The 14,944-nt window shown below is 39.1% G+C and overlaps 1 long non-coding RNA gene across 2 annotated transcripts in view; it reads right to left on the bottom strand.

Annotated features, from left to right (window-relative positions):
* Positions 1-11,339: 11,339 nt before the first annotated feature.
* LOC113930913 overlaps positions 11,340-14,944 on the bottom strand; it is a 49,242-nt gene continuing 45,637 nt past the window's right edge. For both annotated transcript variants that reach the window (XR_003522626.2, XR_003522628.2), the window contains one exon: positions 11,340-11,709. This is a non-coding gene — a long non-coding RNA (uncharacterized LOC113930913). The remainder of the gene's footprint in view (positions 11,710-14,944) is intronic.

Raw genomic sequence — 14,944 nt, 5'->3', positions numbered from 1 at the left:
TTCGGCTCAGGTCATGATCCCAGGGTCCTGGAATTGAGCCCCGCATTAGGCTCTCTGCTCAATGCGGAGCCTGCTTCTCCCTCTCCCTCTGCTGCTCTCCCTGCTTGTGCTTTCTCTGTCAAATAAATAAAATCTTTAAAAAAAAAATGTACCATCTGAATTTCCCACTCGACCCTTTCCACATTTTACTTCCTCGTTTCCATTCTGGAGAAGCCTGAAACTTAACCAAAGGAATGGTGTAGAGTTTGGTGTTAATGCCTGTTGGCTGGATGCATGGATGGATGCAGATGTCAAACGTATGCTGGGAAGCCAGAGATTTTTGTCTCAGGACAGAACTCTTCATTCAACTGATGAACCAGTTGTGTTGGGTAGCTGAGAGGATACAGCTTCTCATGACTCTGCAAGTGATGGTGCAAGATGGGAGCCCTCAACTTCAGTGTTCAGAAGCAGATTTAGGCAGACTGCCACACAAGTCCTGGCGAGTTCCTGCCCCGAGCAGGAAGACAGGCTTGCCTTCCATCAAGGGTATGTGGTTATAGTCTGCTCAGAAACATGCTGTGTGGTTCGGCTCTTGTGCCATTCAGAAAGTCTCAAGGAAGAGCAGATCCAGCTCCTCCCCAAACTTGAACTCAACGTGTATCACAGGGAGATTTTCTCATCTCCTTCTAGGCATACATGCTGTAATTAGGAACCCCCAGAGGCTACACAAACATGCACACACAGACCCTGGAACCTATAAGCCAGCAGTAGTACTAGAACATGCAGGCTTATGTGGCTGTCACTCGTCATTAGGCTGCATATGTAACTGGACCTGTTTGCATTAAAAAAAATAATGACAATGATGGTTAACAGCGTCTTTTGTATAGTAGGGAAGCTTTTATTTTAAATAACCTTAATATTCAGTAAAATATGATGATGATAGATTTTCCATTTATGTCAGCAAAGTATAACAAACTGTTGAGGATTCCCAGTGTGGGTATGCATGTGGGGAAGCCTACAGCCCTGATACTGCTGGTGGGGATGTCAGTAACTACAACCATTTTTTTTTAAGAATTTATTTATTCATTTGACAGAGAGAGATAGCGAGAGCAGGAACACAAGGGGCAGTGGGAGTGGGAGAAGCAGGCTTCTTGCCAAGCAGGGAGCCCAATGTGGGGCTTGATCCCAGGACCCTGGGATCATGACCTGAGCCAGAGGCAGACGCTTAACGACTGAGCCACCCAGGCGCCCACTAAAACCTCTTTCTAGGTTGAGCTGTCAATGTCCATTCAAAGTCTGTGTACTCCCAGTCTGTATTTGGGGCTTGCTCCTTCAAGTATTCATCCTCAGCATGACACCTGTCCCTCTATTAGAGAATGCATATTCCTTACCATATAGGTTGCCTGAGCACTCTACCTTCAAAAAATGTCTTAAACATATTCATTTGGGTTTTTTTTCTAGCTTTATTAAGGTATAAATGATATATAAAAATTTACACACATTTAAAGTGTACATTTTCATGAGCTTGGACCTATGCATATACGCATAGCACAATCACCACAACCAAGGGCCTAAACATACCCAGCACTTCCAAAAATTTCCTTGTGTTTCTTTCATATTCCCTTGTTTTTACAGAATAGGAAATTGAGGTCAAAATAGCTTTACTGACTTGCAGAAATACAGACAGGACTAGCATCTTGGAATCAGAAATAAAAATACAGGTTTCAGAAGTGAAACAGATTAACAGGAAACCAAGATTTTCTTGATGGTGTGATGTGCAGCTGAGCAACATGTAGTCTGCATTTGCACATATAAGGTGGTACTCTCTGCGTTTAGTCTTAGCAGCAGTGGGACCTCCAACCAGGTTACTTAACCTCTGAACAGTGTCATTTTACTAAGTCCAAAGTGGTGTGAAAATCATATCCTCAGCCTTCCCAGAATGTTGTGGGAAATACATGAGACAAAATGGTAGCTTGTATTCAGGACCACTGAGTCCTCCATGGTTTCCTGAGGTCAGGAGTCCTGCTTTTTGTGAGAGTTTTAAGTTCCAACCACTCTATGACCATGCACAAATGGTCATTCAATTATAAAACACTACGAGAACTTAACTGAGTTCATCCAATACGGAGTATGATAATAGCTGCAGTGAAGACTGGAAAGTGACTACCTGGAAATCACTGCTCCTTCCTTCCCAACTAAGGTCTCAAATTAAAAAAAAATTTTTTTTTATTTATTTGACAGAGAGAGAGAGAGAGAGTACAAGCAGGGGGAGCGGCAGGCAGAGGGAGAAGCAGCCTCCCCGCTGAGCCAGGAGCCTGATGTGGGACTTGATCCCAGGACCCTGAGATCGTGACCTGAGCTCAAGGCAGACGCTTAATGGACTGAGCCACCCAGGTGCCCCAAAAGTGCTTTCCTAACTGGAATTCCATTTATCTCTATTCCCATCTAAAAGGTTTCATCCAAAAAACAGCCAGCCAGCACAGGGGAAATGACTTACCCAAAAAGTTCCCAGTGTTCTATTACAGGGTCCTTTTGCAGAACCTCTTCTTTCAGAGTTATGTTGCATATACTATTCTTGAGAAACTAACACAGAAGATGATAAGTGGGATGGGAGGGGCGCCTGGGTGGCTCAGTCGGTTAAGCATCCAACTCTTGATTTCTGCTCAGGTCATGATCTCTGGGTTGTCAGATTAAGCCCTGCATTGCGCTCTGCACTGGATGTGGAGTCTGCTTAAGATTCTCACTCTCAGCGCCTGGTTGTGTTCCCTCTCTTGCTGTGTCTCTGTCAAATAAGTAAATAAAATCTCTAAAAAAAAAAAAGATTCTCTCTCTCTCCCTCTCCCTCTGTCCCTCCCTCTGCTTCCATCTCTAAAAAAAAAAGAAAGGTGGGATGGGAAAGTATATGAAATAAAGTGAAATGGGGTGATGGTTTTGATTTTGCTCTTTTGCTCCTCAACAATGATCTCATATCAGCTATAAAGGCTTTCCATTTTATAAATGAGAAAAGGCAAACTCAGAAATATTATGTAATTTCTACAAATCTTGCCATATGTGAAAAGATCACAGAAATTCTAATCCTGGTGGTATTCTCCTCATATAACACAATGCATCCTTTTTTTAAGATTTTATTTATTTGACAGAGAGAGACACAGCAAGAGAGGGAACACAAGCAGGGGGAGTGGGAGAGGGAGAAGCAGGCTTCCTGCCGAGCAGGGGGCACAGAAATTCTAATCCTGAGGTGGTATATTCTCCTCATATAACAAAATGCATCCTTTTTTTTCTTTTTTTTTTAATAGCAGGAGGGGAAAAATGAAGGGGGGTGAATCGGAGGGGGAGACGAACCATGAGAGACTATGGATTCTGAGAAACAAACTGAGAGTTCTAGAGGGGAGGGGAGGGGGTGGGGGGATGGGTAGGCCTGGTGATGGGTATTAAAGAGGGCACGTACTGAATGGAGCACTGGGTGTTATACGCAAACAATGACTCATGGAACACTACATCAAAACCTAATGATGTATGGTGATTAACATAGCATAATAAAATTTAAAGAAAATGTAAAAAATGAAAAGATTTTATTTATTTGACAGAGACAGACACAACGAGAGAGGGAACACAAGTAGGGGGAGTGGGAGAGGGAGAAGCAGACTCCCCGCTGAGCAGGGAGCCCAATGCAGGGCTCGATCCCAGGACCCCAGGATCATGACCTGAGCCAAAGGCAGACGCTTAACCCACTGAAGCACCTAGGCACCCCCACAATGCATCTTTTTTACTTTGTGGCCATGCAAAGCTTAGAGGTAAGTATTTCTGAATTGTCTGTAGATGCTCTCCTTGACAAGCTGTGCCATGTATGGATGGGCACTAATACTTTCTCCAAGTGGACATTTCCAGTAAATATAAGCATTTAGATCTCAGATGAGGGACCTGGGACATGGATTTTCACTAGAATTTCTGGCAAACAGTATTCACCCAATAAAAATTTATTGAAATCAGAAATCCATGAATCAGTAGAGTATTACCCTTAATGCATGTAGACTTCCTATAACAAAATAGCAAAATGGACAAAATGTATAAATAGTTCACAGATGAAGAAATGCAAATGGTCAATAATCAGAAGAAAATATGTTCTAGATCACTAATAATTTAAAGAATACAAATGAAATCATCTAAATATCCTTTTATTACCTACCATCTGAAATATATTAAATACAGAAAAAAAATTTGTACCTCTTAATCCCCTTCATCTATTTTGCCCATGTCCCCATTCACAGTTATAAAACTTCCAGTTATAAAATAACCTAAAGGTGAGACAGGAAATCATTAAAATCTTAGAGGAGAACACAGGCAGTAACCTCTTTGACACTGGCCATAGCAACTTCTTGCAAGATATGTCTCTAAAAGCAAGGGAAGCAAAAGCAAAAATAAACTATTGGGACTTCATCAAGATAAAAAGCTTCTGCACAGTGAAGGAAACAACTAACAAAACTAAAAGGCAGCCTATGGAATGGGAGAAGATATTTGCAAATGGCATATCTGATAAAGGGCTAGTATCCAAAATATATAAAGAACTTGTAATACTCAACACCCAAAAAACAAAGAATCCAGTTTTAAAAAATGGGCAGAAGACATGAACAGACATTTCTCCAAAGAAAACATATAAATGGCCAAAAGACACATGAAAAGATGCTCAACATCCCTCACCCCAGTCAGAATGGCTAAAATTAACAACACAGGAAACAACAGGTGTTGGCGAGGATGTGGAGAAAGGGGAAGCCTCTTACACTGTTGGTGGGAATGCAAGCTGGTGCAGCCACTCTGGAAAACAGTATGGAGGTTCCTCACAAAGTTAAAAATAGAACTACGCTACAATCCAGCAATTGTACTAGTAGGTATTTACCCAAAGGATACAAAAATACAGACTGGAAGGGACACATGCACCCTGATGTTTATACCAGCATTATCAACACTAGCCAAACTATGGAGAGAGCCCAAATGTCCATTGACTGATGATAAAGAAGGTGTGGTGTATATATATACAATGGACTATTACTCAGCCATCAAAAAGAATAAAATCTTGCCATTTATAATGTGGATGGAGCTAAAGGCTATTTTGCTAAGCGAAATAAGTCAGAGAAAGACAAATACCATATGATTTCACTCATATGTGGAATTTAAGAAACAAAACAAATGAACATGGGGGGAAGAGAGGCAAACCAAGAAACAGACTTTTAACTATAGAGAACAGACATAGTTACTGGATGGGGGGGGATGAGTTAAATAGGTGATGGGGATTAAGGAGTGCACTTGTGATGAGCACTGGGTGTTGTATATAAGCGATGAATCACTAAATTCTACACCTGAAACTAATATTACAGTGCATGTTAACTAATTGGAATTTAAATAAAAATTTGAAGAAAAAAACATAAAAAAATATAAAAGTCACAGAGATGAAAAGCACAGTATAGGGAATATAATCAATAATATTGTAATAACATTGTATGGTGACAGATGGTAACCACATTTAATGTGGTGAGCACTGAGTAATGTATAGAATTGTGGAATCAATATGTTGCATACATGAAACTAATATAAAATTGTGTGTCAATTATACTTCAATAATAAATAAAAAATAAAAGTGAAAATATATAGAGAAAAATTAATAAAAATTTGAAATTCACAAAAATTTGAAAACTGGCTGTGTGTGTGTGTGTGTTAAGAGAGAGGGAGATTCAATTTCAGGAGTCAAGGAAATGGAAACACAGAGACCAACTTAATTATTAAGAACAAGTATAGAGGTGGGTAAGAAATGAGAACACTTGGGGCACCTGGGCAGCATAGTTGGTTAAGCCTCTGACTCTTGGTTTCAGCTCAGGTTGTGATCTCAGGGTCATGAGATTGAGCCCTGCCTTGGGCCCATGCAGGTCTGTTTGAGATTCCCTCTCCCTCTCCCTCTGCCCCTACCCCCTACATGTGCTCTCTCTCTTAAATAAATCTTTAAAAAAAATAAGAAATGAGAACACTCAGACACTTTTTGAGGGAGTTTAAACTACTGAAATCAAGTTCCAGGGAAGACCACTAAAGCATGTAATGCAGAGAAATTTTTTCATATGTGCAAAAGGAAACAGGTAAGAGATTATTTGCTACAGCATTGCATGAAATAGAAAAGAAAAAAAGAAAAATATAAGCAATCTAAATGTCCACCAGTACAGAAAAACTACGTGACTAAAGTTAACAAACCATTTATACGTCCCTATGGGCTTCAAGGCAAAATGGAAAAACATTTTAATTCCAGAGTGAGCTGCTGATCAGGACATAACAAAGTTACCTCTCTGACTAATTAGACTCCCCAAAGTCAGTACCCTGATCTGAATAATGGTCATAATGATTAAGTAACTTGAATAGCTGTTAGGATTAAAGGAAATGAAATATAACGTGTATTTGCTTACTGCAGTTCCATACATATCACTTTCCTTCCCTCTAGATCACCACCTATGCTTTTGCCCCAGCCTGATTCAGCACTTCAAGGATTAGCCAACGCATGTAGCCTGACACCCAGATCCATGGGCACGAGGCATGGGATTTCAACTCCTCCGTCATCTTCATTATCCAAAGGGGTTGCTGCTTGGGTTCCCCAGGGGTCACAATAGCAGGAAATTGTGATCAACCATTTCTCCAGCCCTGAAAGCCCATCTTCTAGAGGGAGGCTGCTGCATGTCCTTTAGGGAGGGCAACAAACGGAACGTCATTCCCACCCTGCCACTGATCTGGAGTGACGACTTAGGCTCTGTCAGCCTGAGCTTGGTCAGCTGTGAAGTAAGACTCATGATACCAGGGCGCCTGGGTGGCTCAGTTGGTTAAGCGACTGCCTTCGGCTCGGGTCATAATCCCGGAGTCCCGGGATCGAGTCCCACATCGGGCTCCCTGCTTGACGGGGAGTCTGCTTCTCCCTCTAACCCTCTTCCCTCTCGTGCTCTCTATCTCTCATTCTCTCTCTCTCAAATAAATAAATAAAAAATCTTTAAAAACAAAACAAACAAACAAAAAAAAAAAGACTCATGATACCAGATTCTTTTGTCACAGAGCAGTCCCAAGGGGTGAGAAAACCTGCCCAGAGGATACAATATGTAGTGGGATTTCTCGGCCCTTTAAATGTTGTGATTTGGCAATAGGCGTTGGCTGAGCCTCAGGGCTAAGGCAGGCTTCATGAAAAGTTGTTTCTCATTGTTTCCCCTAATGAGGTTACAGACATGTAGAGGAGAGGAGCAAATATGTCTCGGACATGGCCTGAGGTCAAAGGTTTGGGGACAGAAGGTGCTCTATTTCCCTGGATGTTTCTGAAGCTCCTAACAGCTGCTCACCATTGTGCTTGTGAGCAGAACCTAATGCAGCTCCCCATGCTGGGAAAACAGGCTTGTCTTTGATTCACCTGGTGAGCTCAGGGGGCAATGGCACCAGGGCAGCAAGCTGTGGTGTTTGCCAAACTGCTGCTCCAGGATGGCTCCTGGACATTAAATGTCCTAATACATTTATGGAAAAATTCTGGACCCATCTTGAAGTCACCAGTGCATTATTCAGTCACACCATACTAAGATATCAGCCATTTACTGCTTTCCTAAGAGACAAAAATTCAAGAATTATTAGCATTTCTTTGACATACAATTATCCATTCCTCCATTCACTAATAACTAATAAATATATATATTGAGCTTATGAGTATATGGGCAAACTCAAGGGTTAAATCTGAGATGAGATAGCTCCTTCCCATTAACTTTTAAACTTGCTCGAATTTCAAGGAATTGAAGATTTTAAAAAATCCCTCCTTGATCTCCTCATCAAAGTTCCAGAAAGAGTTTCCTACATTTCTTGTTAACATTCTTTACTTCCCGCTAACTCTTCCTTCCACTGCACTATGGCTCTGTCCCCATGATTGCAGTGAACATGGTCTCATCAAGGTTACAAGCCACTTTTTGTCACTAGGTCCACTTTGTATAAAACTATAAATATATTATAAATATATGAATATTACTTTTAATGACCACCTAAAACACTCATGCTTGTGCAAACTGCTTCTGTCACTTCACAAATCTGACAGTTTCCAGGCTCTAGACCATGAGGTACTGTACAAACCCAAGCTGTACTACTCCCTAACTGTGCAGGCCTGGGCCAAGTCCTTATTCTCTCTGCACCTCAGCTTTTCATCTGTAAAATGGGATTAACAACATATCTAACTCACAATAGTTCTGTGAGCACACGTGACTCAGTACATATTAAGTACTTGCTACATAATACCTTTTAGTCATTTTAATGTCTTTGTCTCTATCTTTATTGGCCATTAGTATCTCTACTATCCCTATGATATACACTAATGTTTATTCACAATCAATGACCTCAGAGGTATGTTGTTAGAAGATGAGCAGGTCGGGGCGCCTGGGTGGCTCAGTCGGTTAAGCGTCTGCCTTCAGCTCAGGTCATGGTCCCAGGGTCCTGGGATCGAGCCCCGCACTGGGCTCCTGGCTCAGCGGGGAGCCTGCTTCTCCCTCTCCCTCTGCCTCATGCTCTCTCTCTCTCTCTCTCATGCTCTCTCTGTCAAATAAAGTCTTAAAAAAAAAAGATGAGCAGGTCACAAAACTAAATGTAGGATGAGACCATTTGTACATGAATACATGCATATGTGCATAAATGTGTAAGTACCAGCACAAGAAAATTTCTGAAAGGATATAATGCAGATGAAAACCTTAGCAGGGCTTTTCTTTTGGTAGTTATGTTTGAGGGTAAAATTATTCCCTTTTTATGTTAATTGTTAGTATTTTTTACATTATCTAATTTTTACCTTGCAATAAATACTCTTGCAATTATACAAAACAATGAAAGCAGTAAAATTTAAGCATTCTCAGCCCACCTATAGGAAAGCCATCAGCTTAAGAACAGGGACATCCCCAAGGCACAGGACATCCCCAAGGCACAGGACAGGAAAGAAGATACTGGGGGAGCCCCTTCTACAGTAAAAGAGGACATAGTTCCCCAAATTCCAAACTATGGTAATTACGATCAATACTTTAGATCTCTGCTTAGTTAACTGGGGAAAAACATGGTACCCTAATTTGTTTCATTTTTCTTCACCCTGATTAAAAGTAAGGTTGACAGTTTTATCATATGAGAGGCAGTATTGTTCACTGGATAGATGAAGTGACTCAGGAGCCACAAGCCCATGTTCTAATGATTTACTAGCCCTGTCCTCGCTGTGCCTCAGTTCCCTGATTTCAAAGTCCGGCAACAGTAGCTCCACTTCATAGGCTGTGGTGAGGATGAAATAAGTGAAAGCTTAGCACTGACACCAGTGTGGGGCACTGAGGGAGTCAGAAATATTAACCTTTCTTATCCTTATTATCATAACAGAACACATCAGAGATTCTGCCATTTTTATTACTATATGGATGTACACCAATTGGCATGGATTGATCTTCATAATATATTTGTTGTAAAAAAGCAGTTTACAAAACTGTTAAGTAGGATATTCTTTCATTTCTGTTCTTAAATAAACAGTGACATACCATAAAATTTCTGAAAAAACATATTCAAATGATAACAGTGGTTACTCATGAGTAGTAGACTTTTAAAGGTTCTTAACAATCTTTTCATCTCCTGCATTTTGCATTTTTATCTACAACAAAAATGTCCTGACGGGCAGCTGGGTGGCTCAGTCGGTTAAACATCCAACTCTTGATTTCGGCTCAGGTCATGATCTCAGGGTCATGAAATCAAGCCCCAGGTCGGGCTCCACGCTCAGCAAGGAGTCTGCTTCTCTCTCTCTCTCTCACTCTCTCTCCCCTTCCCTCTCCCTCTGCCCTGCCCCCCACTCACTCTCTCTAAAATAAATAAATAAATCTATTTTTAAAAATGTCTTGATTTTGGAAGTAAAAGAAATATATATCCTTAGCCCTTCCCATAAGAAAGTGGTCCAGGATCAGAATGGGTAATATCACTCAGCCAAGGGAATTAGGTAATAGGATGGTCTAGGAACTAATTTAGTAATCTATCACATGACAGTTCCAATAGGATGTCTTTGGGAAAATTACAGATGCCTAGGGGAAAAGCAGGCATGTTGCTCATATAAGCCTTTCATTCTACACACAGACAATGTTTCTACTTTTATTTTCACAACATTCTTCTCTTATCTCCCAAATAAAGTCCCCTGAGTGGAAAGCAGGCCCATGGGTTTAACCTCCCAGTTAGCGAAGCATTAAATAGTAAAAGGAAAGGAAAATATACAGGTGTCCAGCACTTGTAATAGAAATCAGCTCAAGTTCAAAATGGGATGCATCCCTAAACCAACCTAGGGATTTGGTCATTAGTCTGTACACAGGAAAACAAACTCCCTACAATCACTGTCTTCTTTCACCAGAGTGGCCCAGATTAGATTCTGGATCTACAGGCCTAGATGAGTAACAGTGCGAAGGAAAGCCAGAAAATTAGGCCTGGATAAACAGGAAGATGCTTTGCATTTAGGATACAGTCAGGTATTGTCTCACAGTAGCTGGCATCTAACAAACTCTAAGACTTTGAACACACAAAAAAGTAACTGAAAATATTATGTCCGAAATCTGTCCATGCTCCTTATGACATATAATCTGAGAAAATGGGTGTGTCTATTTTTAGAAGCTTGGAAAGAAAATACATAAATACATATAGCAAGGAGGCTTATAGGGCAGGTCACACTGTTGAAATGTGAATGTGGATTAGTTTTTCTCATATTTCTTCCTTTTTACTTTCTATGAGATAGCCAAGCATCTATGGATAAACATATGCAACAATACCATATTTTTTGTAAAGAATATATACATATGTAATAAAACTATAGAGAAATGTATTAAGAATGAAAAATCCAATGTTTTGTTAGTAGTACCCCTAGGTAAGAAGGAGACTAATGCAATCAGAAAAGAATTCAAATGAGATACATAATGTTTTATTTCTTAATATGAGTATACTGAACTCCATTATATAATTTCTATAACTTTTTGTATGTGGAAATACCATAACAGTCACTGTTCGATGAGTTTATATATGCTGTAAGCAATGATCCATACTAATTTGGAAAATTTTGGAAAGCACGGTTAATTCCAGTGATACATACATAATTAGTCAGCAAACCAACCACCCATTAATATAAAAAATATTGTCAGGGGCACCTGGGTGACTCAGTGGGTTAAGTGTCCGACTCTTGATTTTGGCTCAGGTCATGACCTCAGGGTTGTGAGATCGAGCCCAACATTGGGCTCCATGCTGGACATGGAGCCTGCTTAAGATTCTCTCTGCCCCTCCCCCGACCCTCTCTCTCTCCTCCTCCCTCTCTAAAAAAAGATATTGTCACATTTGTTCATTTTCTCCCATTATATTCTCTATGCATGCATATATAATGTATATACATCACATGTGGGTTTCCTATATATGAAGACTCATAATTTGCTTTATGAAGATCACGAAACCAGCAGTTGAACATGCCCAAGCTTACATCACACTCCACAAAGCCCGTGTTCCTATCCACTGGGACATATAATCTTTTTCTGTGTCAGGGCTGAGGTCAGCAAAGAGGAAGTGACTACCCATGGTCCTGTAGGCAAGAATTTATCTGATATTTTGGATGCAGGTCTTCTGTTCCCAGTCAGTTGTGTTGTAACCCCATCTTCATACTCTCTTATTCTGTACTGTTTCCTTTCTGGAGATCAATGGGGCCGGCTATTCCAATGCCAAAATGGACAATAAAAAAGAAAATCAGAAAGTAAAGATCAAATAAAAATTTGATGAGAAGACAAAGTAAAAAGTAAAGAGAAGATAATATGCTTCCTCTTTCCCATTATCCCCAGGTAACTCATCTTACAAGAAATGGTACCAAATCCTACACATAACATAAAGAAAATAAAAAATATCTCATTACTTCAAAACCCATGCAAATTTCAACTTGAATGAGAAATGACAGTCAACATATAAAAACAACAAGATGCCACAGATGTTGGAATTATCTGATAAGGATTTTAAAGTAGTCATTCTCAAAATGCTTCAAAGAGTAATTATAATTATACTTGAAATTAAGGAACAGAAATTCTCAGGAAAGAAACAGAAGATATATAGAAGAATAATATCAATACTTTAGACCTGAAACACACAGTAACTGAAAATTTTAAAACTCAGTAGATGGACTCAACTGAATGGAGAGGAAAAAGAAAAGAATCAATGAACTTGAAAACAGAACAACAGAAAGTACCAAATTTGAGCAACAGAGAGAAAACAGATTAAAAACAAAAAAGATAACGACAACTCAGGGACCTGTGGGACTATACCAAAAATCTGAAATTAGTGACATGGTTATCTTAGAAAGAAAGGAGAAAAGGTACATGGATAAAAAGTATTTGAAGAAATAAAGGCTAAAACCATGTAAAATATTATAATTCATATTAAGGGGATTTGATATTATCTAGTAAAATTACTAGAATATTTAATCTTGGAACCAGCAATTTCTCTTCTAAGAATCTATCCCAAAGATACAATGCAAAAAGACAAAAAAGCATAAGTACAAGGCCATTACTAGCAAAACAATCATAATAGTAGAAGATAAGAAACAAGACAAATGTCTACCAATAGGGGACTGGTTGAATAACCTATAGTACATCTACACCCTAGAGTACAATGCAAGTATAAAAAACATGAGGGAAAGATGTGGTATATATATATGTATATATAATGGAATATTATTCAGCCATTAAAAAGAATGAAATCTTGGGGTGCCAGGGTGGCACAGTCAGTTAAGCATCCGATTCTTGGTTTTGGCTCAGGTTGCGATCTCATCATCATGAGATCGACCTTCTTGTCGGGCTCATGCCCACCACAAAGTCTGGTTCAGATTCTCTCTCTCTCTATCCCTCTGCCTCTCCCATTTGTGCTCTCTCTCTAAAATAAATAAATCTTTTAAAACAAGAATGAAATCTTGCCATTTGCAATAACGTGGATAGCACTAGAGAGTATTATGCTAAACAAAATAGTCAGAAGAAGACAAATACCATATGATTTCACTCATATGTGGAATTGAAGAAACAAAACAGATGAGCAAAGGAAAAAAGAGAGAGAGAGAAAGAAAAACCAAGAAATAGACTCTTAACTATAGAGAACAAACTGATGGTTACCAAAGGGTATATGGGGTGGGTGGATTAAATAGGTGATGGGGATTAAGGAGGGCACTTGTCATGATGAGCACTGGGTGATAAATGAAATTGCTGAATCACTATACTGTACAACTGAAACCAATATAATACTATATGTTAACTAGCTGGAATTAAAACTACATAAAAAGTTAAAATTAAAAATAAAAAGCATGAGGGATTCCTCCCAGCAAAAGGTAACAGAATACAAAGCCCCAGACCTTGTTTCCCCACAGAGACAATAATGTAACAATATGCAATCCAAAAGACCTTTATGAGAACCCCAGAAACCAGTTAAAAAGTTGTTATACCCTAGCAATCACAAAACCAAGAAGAGCTATATTAATACAGGTAAGAAAAGCCACTGCATTTCACCCACATTAGCCCCTCACCCAAGCCAGCACAGCTCAGAGCAACTGGGGGAAAATGTCCAATTTGCAGTTTCTCCTTCAAGAGCAAAAGAGAAGAGTGATACGTACATCCAAGGTTCTGGCTTTTTAGGGGCTTCCCAAGGGATTGATTTCTGTGTCATCTGATGCAAAATGTTGACAGGGGCCAATGAGAGCAAATGAGAGCTCTGTAGCCTACTGAAGAACCAGAGAACCTGCAGTACCACAGACCAGAAGGAACAAGAGATTCCAAGCTCAGAAAAAAAAAAAGCCAAAAAGTCACTCTGATTGGGAAATTACATGAACAAGCCCAGAGAAAATGCACCCCCAAAAAAGATTTGAGAGGTTCCCCACAATTTCTAGCCAGGCTGACCGGTAAAGATCATCCTCTGTAAAAAACCAGTCCATAAGGACTGGGAAAGGAGGCTGCTTTTTCAAATGTATAAATCTCATCAAAAAGTAACAAGGCATATAGAGAAATATGACCCAATCATATTTCCAAAATAAATCTTGGAAACCAATCATAAATACATAAATAGCTATGAATTATTTGACAAAAAAATTCAAAATATTCATCTGAAGGAAGTTCAGGGAGTTACAAGAGAACACAGACAACTAAATAAAATCGGAAAAAGAAACATGATCAAAATGAGAATACCAACACAGAGATAGAAACTACACAAAAGAACAAAACCAAAATTCTATGGCTGAAAAACACATTATTTGAATTGAATTGATTGTGGTATTGCATAGATCTCCTTTAACTCTAGTATAGTATTTAAAAGATAAAAGAATAAAAATAATTATAACTATAAAACTACATTAATGGATACAAAATATAAAAGATGTAATTTGTGACATCAATAAAAAAGTGGGGGGACATAAAGGAGTAGAGTTGTCATATGCAATTGAAGTTAAGTTTTTATCAGTTTAAAATAGACTGTTATAACTATAAAATGTTTTATATAATCTCCTAGTAAACACAAATACCTATAGAACATACACAAAAGGACAACAGAAAGCATATCACAATAAAAAAATCAATAAAACACAAAGAAAGTCTAGGAGAAAAGAAAAGAGGAACAGAATAAATGTAAGATGCACACAGAAAACAATTAACAAAATGGCAAGAGTAAGTCCTTCCCTATCAGTGATTATTTTTTTAAGATTTTATTTTTAAGTAATCTCTACACCCAATGTGGGGCTCAAACTTAAACCCTGAGCTCAAGAGTCGCACTCTCTACTAACAGAGCCAGCCAGGTGCCCCAGTAATGACTTTAAATGTAAATGGACTAAACTCCCCAAAAGATATAGAGCACCTGAACTGATAAAAAAAAATAAGCCCAACTGTATGCTGTCTTTAGATATAAGGATACACATAGGCAGAAA

The sequence above is a fragment of the Zalophus californianus genome, chromosome X (assembly GCF_009762305.2).
Source record: "Zalophus californianus isolate mZalCal1 chromosome X, mZalCal1.pri.v2, whole genome shotgun sequence".
In the NCBI taxonomy this organism is placed as follows: domain Eukaryota; kingdom Metazoa; phylum Chordata; class Mammalia; order Carnivora; family Otariidae; genus Zalophus; species Zalophus californianus.
Note: the sequence above shows the minus strand (reverse complement) of the source record. Positions and strands in the feature narration are given on the sequence as shown.